Source organism: Lethenteron reissneri, chromosome 62, assembly GCF_015708825.2.
Source record: "Lethenteron reissneri isolate LAM-NWPU_2019-01 chromosome 62, ASM1570882v1, whole genome shotgun sequence".
Taxonomy (NCBI): Eukaryota; Metazoa; Chordata; class Hyperoartia; order Petromyzontiformes; family Petromyzontidae; genus Lethenteron; species Lethenteron reissneri.
Window position 1 is genome coordinate 3,256,778 of NC_083840.1, and position 13,134 is coordinate 3,269,911.

The window sequence follows — 13,134 nt, forward strand, 5'->3', positions numbered from 1 at the left end:
GAAATGTGAACCGGTTCTGGGTTGCTCTGAGGTCGATTCAGCCTTAAGTGAGTGCAGTGGAACCCCTCTAAACGACGTTAAGCGATTTGGTCGTTAAGCGAGTATAGGAAATGCACGTTAAAGGGCTCAATTCGTTTCCGATGGCATCGAAAGTTAATCCTTTGTTACCCAAAAAAAACGCGCTTTATAATATTTAAGCAATGGAGATTAACACGTAAAGATACTGACGACATTATGAACGCGTGATGTTAATAGAAAGGTGGTTAATCGATGCGTTAATTAATATTTGCTGTACCCACAACAGCCCTGTTGTTAACAGGGGAATGGTCGGTAAGCGAACACATTGGGCTCTATGGAGACACTGCACTGCTATACACTACACTACTATACACTATACTATACACTACACTATAAACTACTATACACTACACTAAACTATACACTACTATACTATACACTACACTATACACTACTATACACTATACTATACACTACACTATAAACTACTATACACTATACACTACACTAAACTATACACTACTATACTATACACTACACTATACACTACTATCCACTACACTATACACTACACTATAAACTACTATACACTATACTAAACTATACAATATTATACTATACACTACACTATACACTACTATACACTACTACACACTACACTATACACTACTATACACTATACTATACACTACACTATAAACTACTATACACTACACTAAACTATATACTACTATACTATACACTACACTATACACTACTATACTATACATTACACTATACACTACTATACACTATACACTACACTAAACTATACACTACTATAAACTACACTATACACTACTATACACTACACCATACACTACACTACACACTACACTACACACTACACTATACACTACACTACACGATACACTACACTAGATTACACTACACACTACACTATACACTACACTATACACTACACTATACACTACACTACACACTGCACAATGTGCTCTATAGCCGCCCGTCGTTAAGCTGTTAGTCGTTAACTAGAGGTGGTCGTACAAAGGTGGCCAGCCAGACCCGCTCGCAACCCTCCCTCCCACCCATCCCCTGACCCTCCGTCATGCGTGGTGTGGGTCTTCATAGGTGCTCAGTAACAGCACTTGGGTACTAGTGTGAATTACACGGGGGGAATATTTGTCTTTATCTTTGTCCAATGTACCTTTGGCTGGTTTTGGACAGTCCCATCTGGTTACCACTTAATGAGGTGCACTGTTTTAGAAATATATATCTAACATATCATGGGAAGAATATCTCACAATACCGAAAGAATTGTCTAGAGTGGTGAACGTATCGTCATTATTATTCATACACAGCTGATGTTATTGAAGATTGAGAGAGAGAGAGAAAAGAACGAGACTCTTTTAATGTCACTGGGAAGACCGAAAGTATTCCCAGGACACAAGCTACCTCCCAAACAAGAGAGCGTCCCTGGGAAAAACAGGACGGGTGGTAACCTAAGCATTAAATATTAAAAAAACATCCATGTTAAACTTGCACAGAAAAGTAATTGCATTTTTTTCATTTGCTACATAGCCAGATAATGCGACAAATCGCTAACCTGAAACACCCAGTCGTTCATAAAAGTTGCAGGCGGTATAGGACTATAGTAATAGAGCAAGTGCAGAATCACTGAACCGGAATTGATAGCTTGAACGCATTTAGCGCGGTGGGTCCTTGAAAGTACAAATGCTGCTTCTAGATTTGAAGCTTTCGTGACTGCAAGGATTCATACTGTTAGTTCTTTCGGTAAAGTCACGTAGGTAAAACATTGAAAAAATATTAAAATTTAATAAAAGTAAAATAAAAATTCTAGATTTGAAGCTTTCGTGACTGCAAGGATTCATACTCTTCGTTCTTTCGGTAAAGTCACCATGTAGGTAAAAAATTGAAATAAAAATTAATAAAAAATAAAATAAAAATCACGACGTTTCGGAGGCAACACACTTGATGCAGCAAATCTGGCTGTGACGGTCCCACCTGATGACGGAGACTTGTGTTGCCTCCGAAACGTCGTGATTTTTATTATTTTATTTTTATTAATTTTAATTTCATTTTTTACCTACGTGACTTTACCGAAAGAAATAAGAGTACTACTCTTGCTACTAGGATAATCCGGCACTGAAGTCAAATTAAAAGTAAACCACAATTTTTTGAAGGGGTGGTATTTTACCAGGTGAAGGCCCTACTGAGCTATGAAGCTCCTCTTCAAAAGCGAACTGACTACCACAAATGATAGCTCAAGGAAGTGTCCCGCATCATCACGTGGAAATGTAAAGCGGCAGCGAAATGCTGAAAAGTCTAACCGCGTGGTGATGTCAATTCTAAATGTGGAGGAAGAGGAGAAACCGGAGGACCAGGAGAAAAATCCACGCGATCACAGGGAGAGAGAGAAAGAGAGAGAGACACGCAAACTCCAAATATACAGCAGCAGGCGTCATGGTCGGGATCGGGATCGAACCCACGACCTCCTGTACACCAGGCGAGGTAGTTAACATATCCTAGCCACCGTGATGATGATGAGAGAGAGACACACAAACTCCGAATATACAGCAGCAGGCATCAAGGTCGGGATCGAATCCACGACCTCCTGTACACCAGGCGAGGTAGTTAACATCTCCTAGCCACCGTGATGATGATGAGAGAGAGACACACAAACTCCGAATATACAGCAGCAGGCATCAAGGTCGGGATCGAACCCACGACCTCCTGTACACCAGGCGAGGTAGTTAACATCTCCTAGCCACCGTGATGATGATGATGATGAGAGAGAGACACGCAAACTCCAAATATACCCTACCTCCTCAAGAAGAGGGCAGCCCTGGGGCAAGCAGGACGGGTGGCAACCTTTGTCAAGCATTGGCGAGCTGAAGCCTCTTGCCTTCTGATTGGGTCGACTTCGCCTTCTTGCCAATGACCCTAAACCCACCGTGACACATCGGAAGGTCATTCTGACTTGCTGGATGATGATTATTAATGATGGCTTCCTGGATTATGAATCTTGACTTCCTGTATTGTGAGTCTGACGACTTCTGGAATTATTAATTCTGACTTTGTGGATTATGAATGCTGACTTTCTGAGTTGTTATTATTTCTGATTTGAAGCTTTCGTGACTGCAATGATTCATACTCTTAGGGTTTTTTCGGTAAAGTCACGTAGGTAAAAAATAAAATTAAAATTAATAAAAGTAATGAATAGAAATAAAATTATAAATCACGACGTTTCTTGATACAGCAGTGGTGCTGTGTCGGAATGACAGCGTCTGAAGATGAATCCCTGCAGTCACGAAAACTTTAAATCGACATTTGACCTTCAACACTCACACGGTGTGCGTTGGAGAGTACAACCCAACAATATTCAAGTGACAAACCCGACTGGATTTCTGGGCTCGCTCCCCACGATGTGGTGAGTAGCACCGCAATCTGGGAGAGCATCCAAGAGCCGAGTCACCACTGCTCAGAGGTCGCAACCGGGTACCCGATACCCGTACCCTACCCGATACCCGGCTACCCGTACCCGGCCGGGTTCGGGTACCCGTTTGCGACTCTGGTGCGGCCGGGTACGGGTACGGGTAGGCCGTGAGTCACTGGTGAGTCACCGTTTGTCACTCATTTCCCAACGTCTTGTCTCTTCTCACAATTCAAGTTCCTAGAATCAACCCACCCGCGCCTGCAACATGGCTTCATCTCTGAGATCGCAATCGGGTACCCGATACACCCGTACCCTACCCGTACTCGGCCGGGTACGGGTAGCCGGGTATCGGGTAGGGTACGGGTAGCCGTTTGCGACCCTGGTGCGGCCGGGTACGGGTACGGGTAAGGAATCAAAACCCGTTTGCGACCTCTGCCGCTGCTCCTCCTGATCGAGAAGAAGCCAGTGGAGTTGGTTCGGGCACCCGGTAAAGATGCTCCCACCACCGCTAGACTCCCCCTGGAACTACTACCGGACAGGAATTTACCCTCACTGTGCCAAGACCCCAGGGGAGATGTCCCCCAGGGACATGCTGCTCGAGGTGTGACGATGTCACTCGGCTGGCCTGGGAACGGCCTGCGAAATATTCTTAGGTTTTTTTCGGTAAAGTCACCGTGTAGGTAAAAACATTAAAAAGTAAAATAAAATAAAAATCACGACGTTTCGGAGGCAACACAAGCTTCCGTCTGCAGGTGGAACCGTCACAGCCACGACAGCTGTATCAAGTGAATGAGAGATTGCAGGAGATACCACTCCGTTTATATAATGGTTGGAGGAGGTGGTGGGGCAAGGGCCGCATACTTTTTATCAATATGGTAAGGTGAGGCTTGAGACTAAGAATAGACTGCATCACAAAGGCTGAGCCTTTGTACCACCTGCAGACGGAAGCTTGTGTTGCCTCCGAAACGTCGTGATTTTTATTTTATTTTACTTTTTAATGTTTTTACCTACACGGTGACTTTACCGAAAACAACCTAAGAATATGAATCATTGCAGTCACGAAAGCTTCAAATCTAGAATGCCTGCGAAATATTCCCACGACGCCAGAGAAAGGAAGGTCCTGACCAATCTTACTCGGCACGCTGCCAGCCGTGACACCTCTCCGGGGGACAGGCGGACTGAGAAACGGAACGGACTTTGCTGAATTGTGGTCCGTGTGCCGAGGTGGGTGGGGTGGCGAGTTTTAACGAGACATTCATATTAATGCGATCTAAGCATTTGTTTAAGTTTAACAAAACAACAACAACTGTCTTCTTAGTTCTTTCGGTAAAGTCACGTAGAAGGGAAGTAATAAAAATAAAACATAATAATTATTTTATTATGTTTTATTTTTATTATTTTATTACTTCCCTTCTACGTGACTTTACCGAAAGAACTAAGAAGATGAATCCCTGCAGTCACGAAAGCTTTAAATCGAAACAACAACTGTATGATGTAATGACGAAGAGTTATGTTCCTGGGCATCGGCTGATGGAAGTGGTCGGCCTTCGGGATATGTCCCCCCAAAACCCACTCGCTTGCCAGTCCTGGGGCGATGAATGAATGATTATTCAAACTTAAGACGCTGATAAATAATGATGATTGTGATGGTGGTGGCGGTGGTGGTGATGATGTTTTGGTGATGTTTAAATCCTACAAAAAAACAAATATTGCGCTCTGTACAGTTCTGGCTGTTATTGAGATTATTTGAAGGCTTAAAAAACATAATTGGTAATGGTATTATAGCTCTGTGCGTGTGTGTGTGTGTATGTGTGTGTGCGCGTGTGTGTGCGTGTGTGCAAGTCACAATGTGCCGGCTCTGATCAAAATAAAATGCGGTTTTTGTAACATAATGGTGCCTGCCGAAGTCTGTGTGTGTGTCTCTGTATGTGTGTGTCTCTCTGTATGTGTGTGTGTCTCTGTATGTGTGTCTATGTGTGTCTTTGTATGTGTGTGTGTCTCTGTATGTGTGTGTGTCTCTGTATGTGTGTCTATGTGTGTCTTTGTATGTGTGTGTGTCTCTGTATGTGTGTGTGTCTCTGTATGTGTGTGTCTCTCTGTATGTGTGTGTGTCTCTGTATGTGTGTCTATGTGTCTTTGTATGTGTGTGTGTCTCTGTATGTGTGTGTGTCTCTGTATGTGTGTGTCTCTCTGTATGTGTGTGTGTCTCTGTATGTGTGTGTCTCTCTGTATGTGTGTGTGTCTCTGTATGTGTGTCTATGTGTGTCTTTGTATGTGTGTGTGTCTCTGTATGTGTGTGTGTCCTGTATGTGTTATGTGTTGTTGTCTCTGTATGTGTGTGTGTCTCTGTATGTGTGTGTGTCTCTGTATGTGTGTGTGTCTCTGTATGTGTGTCTATGTGTGTCTTTGTATGTGTGTGTGTCTCTGTATGTGTGTGTGTCTCTGTATGTGTGTGTCTCTCTGTATGTGTGTGTGTCTCTGTATGTGTGTGTCTCTCTGTATGTGTGTGTGTCTCTGTATGTGTGTCTATGTGTGTCTTTGTATGTGTGTGTGTCTCTGTATGTGTGTGTGTCTCTGTATGTGTGTGTGTCTCTGTATGTGTGTCTATGTGTGTCTCTGTATGTGTGTGTGTCTCTGTATGTGTGTGTGTCTCTGTATGTGTGTGTGTCTCTGTATGTGTGTGTGTCTCTGTATGTGTGTGTGTCTCTGTATGTGTGTCTATGTGTGTCTTTGTATGTGTGTGTGTCTCTGTATGTGTGTGTGTCTCTGTATGTGTGTGTGTCTCTGTATGTGTGTCTATGTGTGTCTTGTATGTGTGTGTCTCTGTATGTGTGTCTATGTGTGTCTCTGTATGTGTGTGTGTCTCTGTATGTGTGTCTATGTGTGTCTCTGTATGTGTGTGTGTCTCTGTATGTGTGTGTGTCTCTGTATGTGTGTCTATGTGTGTCTTTGTATGTGTGTGTGTCTCTGTATGTGTGTCTATGTGTGTCTTTGTATGTGTGTGTGTCTCTGTATGTGTGTCTATGTGTGTCTCTGTATGTGTGTGTGTCTCTGTATGTGTGTGTGTCTCTGTATGTGTGTCTATGTGTGTCTTTGTATGTGTGTGTCTCTGTATGTGTGTCTATGTGTGTCTCTGTATGTGTGTGTGTCTCTGTATGTGTGTGTGTCTCTGTATGTGTGTCTATGTGTGTCTTTGTATGTGTGTGTGTCTCTGTATGTGTGTGTGTCTCTGTATGTGTGTGTCTCTCTGTATGTGTGTGTGTCTCTGTATGTGTGTCTATGTGTGTCTTTGTATGTGTGTGTGTCTCTGTATGTGTGTGTGTCTCTGTATGTGTGTGTCTCTCTGTATGTGTGTGTGTCTCTGTATGTGTGTCTATGTGTGTCTTTGTATGTGTGTGTGTCTCTGTATGTGTGTCTGTGTGTGTGTCTCTGTATGTGTGTCTATGTGTGTCTTTGTATGTGTGTGTGTCTCTGTATGTGTGTGTGTGTGTCTGTATGTGTGTCTATGTGTGTCTTTGTATGTGTGTGTGTCTCTGTATGTGTGTGTGTCTCTGTATGTGTGTGTGTCTCTGTATGTGTGTGTGGTTCTGTATGTGTGTCTATGTGTGTCTTTGTATGTGTGTGTGTCACTGTATGTGTGTGTGTCTCTGTATGTGTGTGTCTCTCTGTATGTGTGTGTGTCTCTGTATGTGTGTCTATGTGTGTCTTTGTATGTGTGTGTGTCTCTGTATGTGTGTCTGTGTGTGTGTCTCTGTATGTGTGTCTATGTGTGTCTTTGTATGTGTGTGTGTCTCTGTATGTGTGTGTGTCTCTGTATGTGTGTCTATGTGTGTCTTTGTATGTGTGTGTGTCTCTGTATGTGTGTGTGTCTCTGTATGTGTGTGTCTCTCTGTATGTGTGTGTGTCTCTGTATGTATGTCTATGTGTGTCTTTGTATGTGTGTGTGTCTCTGTATGTGTGTCTGTGTGTGTGTCTCTGTATGTGTGTCTATGTGTGTCTTTGTATGTGTGTGTGTCTCTGTATGTGTGTCTGTGTGTGTCTCTGTATGTGTGTCTATGTGTGTCTTTGTATGTGTGTGTGTCTCTGTATGTGTGTGTGTCTCTGTATGTGTGTGTGTCTCTGTATGTGTGTGTGTCTCTGTATGTGTGTCTATGTGTGTCTTTGTATGTGTGTGTGTCTCTCTGTATGTGTGTGTCTCTCTGTATGTGTGTGTGTCTCTGTATGTGTGTGTGTCTCTGTATGTGTGTGTCTCTGTATGTGTGTGTGTCTCTGTATGTGTGTGTGTCTCTGTATGTGTGTCTATGTGTGTCTTTGTATGTGTGTGTGTCTCTGTATGTGTGTCTATGTGTGTCTTTGTATGTGTGTGTGTCTCTGTATGTGTGTCTATGTGTGTCTTTGTATGTGTGTGTCTCTCTGTATGTGTGTCTATGTGTGTGTCTCTGTATGTGTGTCTATGTGTGTCTTTGTATATGTGTGTGTCTCTGTATGTGTGTCTGTGTGTGTCTCTGTATGTGTGTCTATGTGTGTCTTTGTATGTGTGTGTGTCTCTGTATGTGTGTGTGTCTCTGTATGTGTGTGTGTCTCTGTATGTGTGTGTGTCTCTGTATGTGTGTGTGTCTCTGTATGTGTGTCTATGTGTGTCTTTGTATGTGTGTGTGTCTCTCTGTATGTGTGTGTGTCTCTGTATGTGTGTGTGTCTCTGTATGTGTGTGTCTCTGTATGTGTGTGTGTCTCTGTATGTGTGTGTGTCTCTGTATGTGTGTCTGTGTGTGTGTCTTTGTATGTGTGTGTGTGTGTCTCTGTATGTGTGTGTGTCTCTGTATGTGTGTGTGTCTCTGTATGTGTGTCTATGTGTGTCTTTGTATGTGTGTGTGTCTCTGTATGTGTGTCTGTGTGTGTGTCTTTGTATGTGTGTGTGTGTCTGTGTGTGTCTCTGTATGTGTGGGGAGCGGTAGTGTAGCGGTTAGCGCGCTGCGCTATGAACCTGGCGACCCGGGTTCGATTCCCGCTCACGGCTAACACCGGTGACGATTATCTGAACCGGTCCTGGGCCTTCCCTAGGTCGACTCAGCCTCAAATGAGTACCTGGTGCGGTGTGTAAACATCGCCACTAGGGAGACAAAGGCGGTCGGGCGTGGTGCTGGCCACCCACCCCCTCGTGTACCGTTCCGGCCTTCATAGGTGCTCGCTAACAGCACTTGCCCCTACAGTCTGTTCAGGCTATACGGGGGATCTTTGTCTCTGTATGTGTGTGTGTCTCTGTATGTGTGTGTGTCTCTGTATGTGTGTGTGTCTCTGTATGTGTGTGTGTCTCTGTATGTGTGTGTGTCTCTGTATGTGTGTGTGTGTCTCTGTATGTGTGTGTGTGTGTGTGTCTCTGTATGTGTGTCTATGTGTGTCTCTGTATGTGTGTGTGTCTCTGTATGTGTGTGTGTCTCTGTATGTGTGTGTGTCTCTGTGTGTGTGTCTCTGTATGTGTGTCTATGTGTGTCTTTGTATGTGTGTGTGTCTCTGTATGTGTGTCTGTGTGTGTGTCTCTGTATGTGCGTCTGTGTGTGTGTCTCTGTATGTGTGTCTATGTGTGTCTTTGTATATGTGTGTGTCTCTGTATGTGTGTCTATGTGTGTCTTTGTATGTGTGTGTGTCTCTGTATGTGTGTCTGTGTGTGTGTCTTTGTATGTGTGTGTGTGTCTCTGTATGTGTGTGTGTCTCTGTATGTGTGTCTGTGTGTGTGTCTCTGTATGTGTGTGTCTCTGTATGTGTGTGTGTGTCTTTGTATGTGTGTCTGTGTGTGTGTCTCTGTATGTGTGTATGTATGTGTGTCTGTGTGTGTGTCTCTGTATGTGTGTCTGTATGTGTGTCTGTGTGTGTGTCTCGTATGTGTGTGTGCTGCATTGGCTGGGTCATGTAGCCCGCATGCCCAGCCACCGCATGCCTAAACAGCTTTTGTTTTGCCGGAGAGAGGGGGCTAAACGGGCGCGGCACGGGCTAGAGAAGAGATGGAGTGATGTGGTACAGGAGGACGTGGAGCTGAGTGGACTTGCCGATGACTGGTACCAGCGGTGTCAAGATCGGCCACTGTGGAGGAGGCTCGTGAAGGACGCTGCTACTGGGCAGTTGGAGGCAGTCGCCCTCCAACAACAACGAAGGGCGGAGGAGCGACGCTCACAACAACGAGCGGAGCGCTGGGTGGCTAAAGCACAGCAAGTTGGCACAGTAGGGGACACAGGTGGTGCATCAGCCAGTCATCTCGGTCAGTCGACCCGTGGCACCTGCTGGGTCTTCCCCGTGACCTGCCAGTGGGCGTTCGACACTTCACGTGGCCTCAAGGTGCACATGGCCTGGCACAAGCGTCGTGGTGACGTCACCGCCACTTAGTGGCGAATGGCGGTTGTTGTTGTTGTGTGGGTGAGTATGTGGTTGAGTGAGTGTGTGGTTGGATGGGTGGGTGTGTGTGTGGGTGAGTGTGTGGGTGAGTGTGTGTGTGTGTGAGTGTGTGGGTGAGTGGGTGAGTGAGTGTGTGAGTGTGTGGGTGAGTGTGTGGGTGAGTGGGTGAGTGAGTGGGTGAGTTTGTGGGTGGTTGGGTGTGTGAGTGTGTGGGTGAGTGCGTGTGTGGTTGGGTGTGTGGGTGAGTGTGTGGGTGAGTGTGTGGGTGGGTGAGTGTGTGGGTGAGTGTGTGTGTGAGTGGGTGAGTGAGTGGTTGGGTGTGTGAGTGTGTGAGTGAGTGTGTGGGTGAGTGGGTGAGTGAGTGGTTGGGTGGGTGAGTGTGTGGGTGAGTGCGTGTGTGGGTGAGTGTGTGGGTGAGTGAGTGGTTGTGTGGGTGAGTGTGTGGGTGAGTGCGTGTGTGGGTGAGTGTGTGGGTGAGTGAGTGTGTGGGTGAGTGCGTGTGTGGTTGGGTGTGTGGGTGGGTGGGTGTGTGGGTGAGTGTGTGGGTGGGTGGGTGAGTGTGTGGGTGAGTGTGTGGGTGTGTGGGTGGGTGGGTGTGTGGGTGAGTGAGTGTGTGGGTGAGTGCGTGTGTGGTTGGGTGTGTGGGTGAGCGTGTGGGTGGGTGAGTGTGTGGGTGAGTGCGCGTGTGGTTGGGTGTGTGGGTGAGTGTACTCGTGGTGATTGTCTATTTGTTTGTATGTCTCGCTTGTGATGGAACTTTGTAGGATAAACGCTGAGATGTATAAAGGGCACGGGGTGACCAATACGGTCTGAATTGGTCTGTGATAAGGAAGGCACTGATTAAGGGGTTGACTGATATGAGAGTGTGTGGGTGAGTGTGTGTGGGTGAGTGAGTGTGTGGGTGGGTGAGTGTGTGGGTGGGTGAGTGTGTGGGTGGGTGGGTGAGTGTGTGGGTGAGTGTGTGGGTGAGTGAGTGTGTGGATTAGTGTGTGGGTGAGTTTGTGGGTGAGTGTGTGGGTGGGTGAGTGTGTGGGTGGGTGGGTGAGTGTGTGGGTGGGTGGGTGAGTGTGTGGGTGAGTGTGTGGGTGGGTGAGTGTGTGGGTGAGTGTGTGGGTGGGTGAGTGTGTGGGTGGGTGGGTGAGTGAGTGTGTGAGTGGGTGAGTGTGTGGGTGAGTGTGTGGGTAGTTGGGTGTGTGAGTGTGTGGGTGAGTGTGTGGGTGAGTGTGTGGGTGAGTGGGTGAGTGTGTGAGTGTGTGGGTGAGTGTGTGGGTGAGTGTGTGGGTGAGTGGGTGAATGAGTGGGTGAGTTTGTGGGTGGTTGGGTGTGTGAGTGTGTGGGTGAGTGCGTGTGTGGTTGGGTGTGTGGGTGGGTGTGTGGGTGAGTGTGTGGGTGGGTGAGTGTGTGGGTGAGTGTGTGGGTGAGTGGGTGAGTGAGTGGTTGGGTGTGTGAGTGTGTGAGTGAGTGTGTGGGTGAGTGGGTGAGTGAGTGGTTGGGTGGGTGAGTGTGTGGGTGAGTGCGTGTGTGGGTGAGTGTGTGGGTGAGTGAGTGGTTGTGTGGGTGAGTGTGTGGGTGAGTGCGTGTGTGGGTGTGTGGGTGAGTGAGTGTGTGGGTGAGTGCGTGTGTGGTTGGGTGTGTGGGTGGGTGGGTGTGTGGGTGAGTGTGTGGGTGGGTGGGTGAGTGTGTGGGTGAGTGTGTGGGTGTGTGGGTGGGTGGGTGGGTGTGTGGGTGAGTGAGTGTGTGGGTGAGTGCGTGTGTGGTTGGGTGTGTGGTTGGGTGTGTGGGTGAGCGTGTGGGTGGGTGAGTGTGTGGGTGAGTGCGCGTGTGGTTGGGTGTGTGGGTGAGTGTACTCGTGGTGATTGTCTATTTGTTTGTATGTCTCGCTTGTGATGGAACTTTGTAGGATAAACGCTGAGATGTATAAAGGGCACGGGGTGACCAATACGGTCTGAATTGGTCTGTGATAAGGAAGGCACTGATTAAGGGGTTGACATAAATACACGCTACTAAACACAACGCTATACACCACACGGTTATACACTACACTAAACACTCCACTATTAAACACCACACCACTTTGCTAAATATCACCATTATGCGTACATCCAAAATGTTTAAATAAGGAATGCAAACACAGGGCCACCTTTGTTTTACGTGATCGAGTTTATTTTTTTTTACAGAATACCGACATGGATTATGATTATTATTGTTCGAAGACTGGCCAACTCGTTGTTACCAGCACCTCCAGACCCACGCGATGGCAAAGCCCCCTAACTTTCAAATCGCTTCCGTAAAGTTTCCGTACGCAGTAGATCGTGAGCAAGACGCATGAGCAATGAGTGGCTTGTGTACGAAACGCGGCATATAAGTTGGTTACGTAAAGTAGCGTGCGTCCCTCATTCAAACGAACATTGCCTGCACATTTCGCCACACACACACACACACACGTGTGTGCGCGTGTGTGTGTATATAATATACGTTGAACTTATTTCACACCGTACGAAGCCAACCGTGCTAATGCGTGTACTGGAGGCATGTTGAATTTATTTTGCACCGCACGTAGCCACACCGTAAATAGATATTAACGCGTGTACATTTCACGCGATCGAACCCAAAAAAGCGCCTCTATTTTTTTGGGCCGTGTAACAGCGAGTATGCAGAAATTCTTTCGCGCCGTACGTCGACCAGCCGCGTTTATTCCGGGCAGCCGTCGGCCGTGGTGGTTTTGTGGTGTGCTCAGTGGAGCCATGGGACGCTACAACCCATGAGTGGGAGGGAGGGCTCTGATGGGTTATGGCGGAGGAGTCAGAGATTGTTGATTGGTGAGTGGGCAGAGATAATTTAAATTAAAATAATTAAAACCGTTTCGGTTTGAAAATTGTTCCAATGTTATAAGGTGGGGGGGGGGGGGTGTGGAGGCTAGGGCTGAACGATTAATCGATTTCAAATCGATTAATCGATTAATCGATTTCAAATCGATTAATCGCAATTTGAAACAATGCTATGAGCAAATGGCTGCGATTGTTTTGCGATTTGAAAAGTCTCTAATACTTTCTTATTGGAATTGTTTATTTTTGTATTATTATAATAACTTTACTTACTTAACTTAAACATTTTACTATGTCTGTTCATATTCAATTAAAACATTTAGATAAATACTTTTTAGAAGTAATGAATATCTTTTAAGTTCTCATCCACGCATTAGAATATCTAGAGCGGTTCATATTTTGATGGTATCATGCGGGTAACGCTCCATCGCGTGTTTTAAATCTATT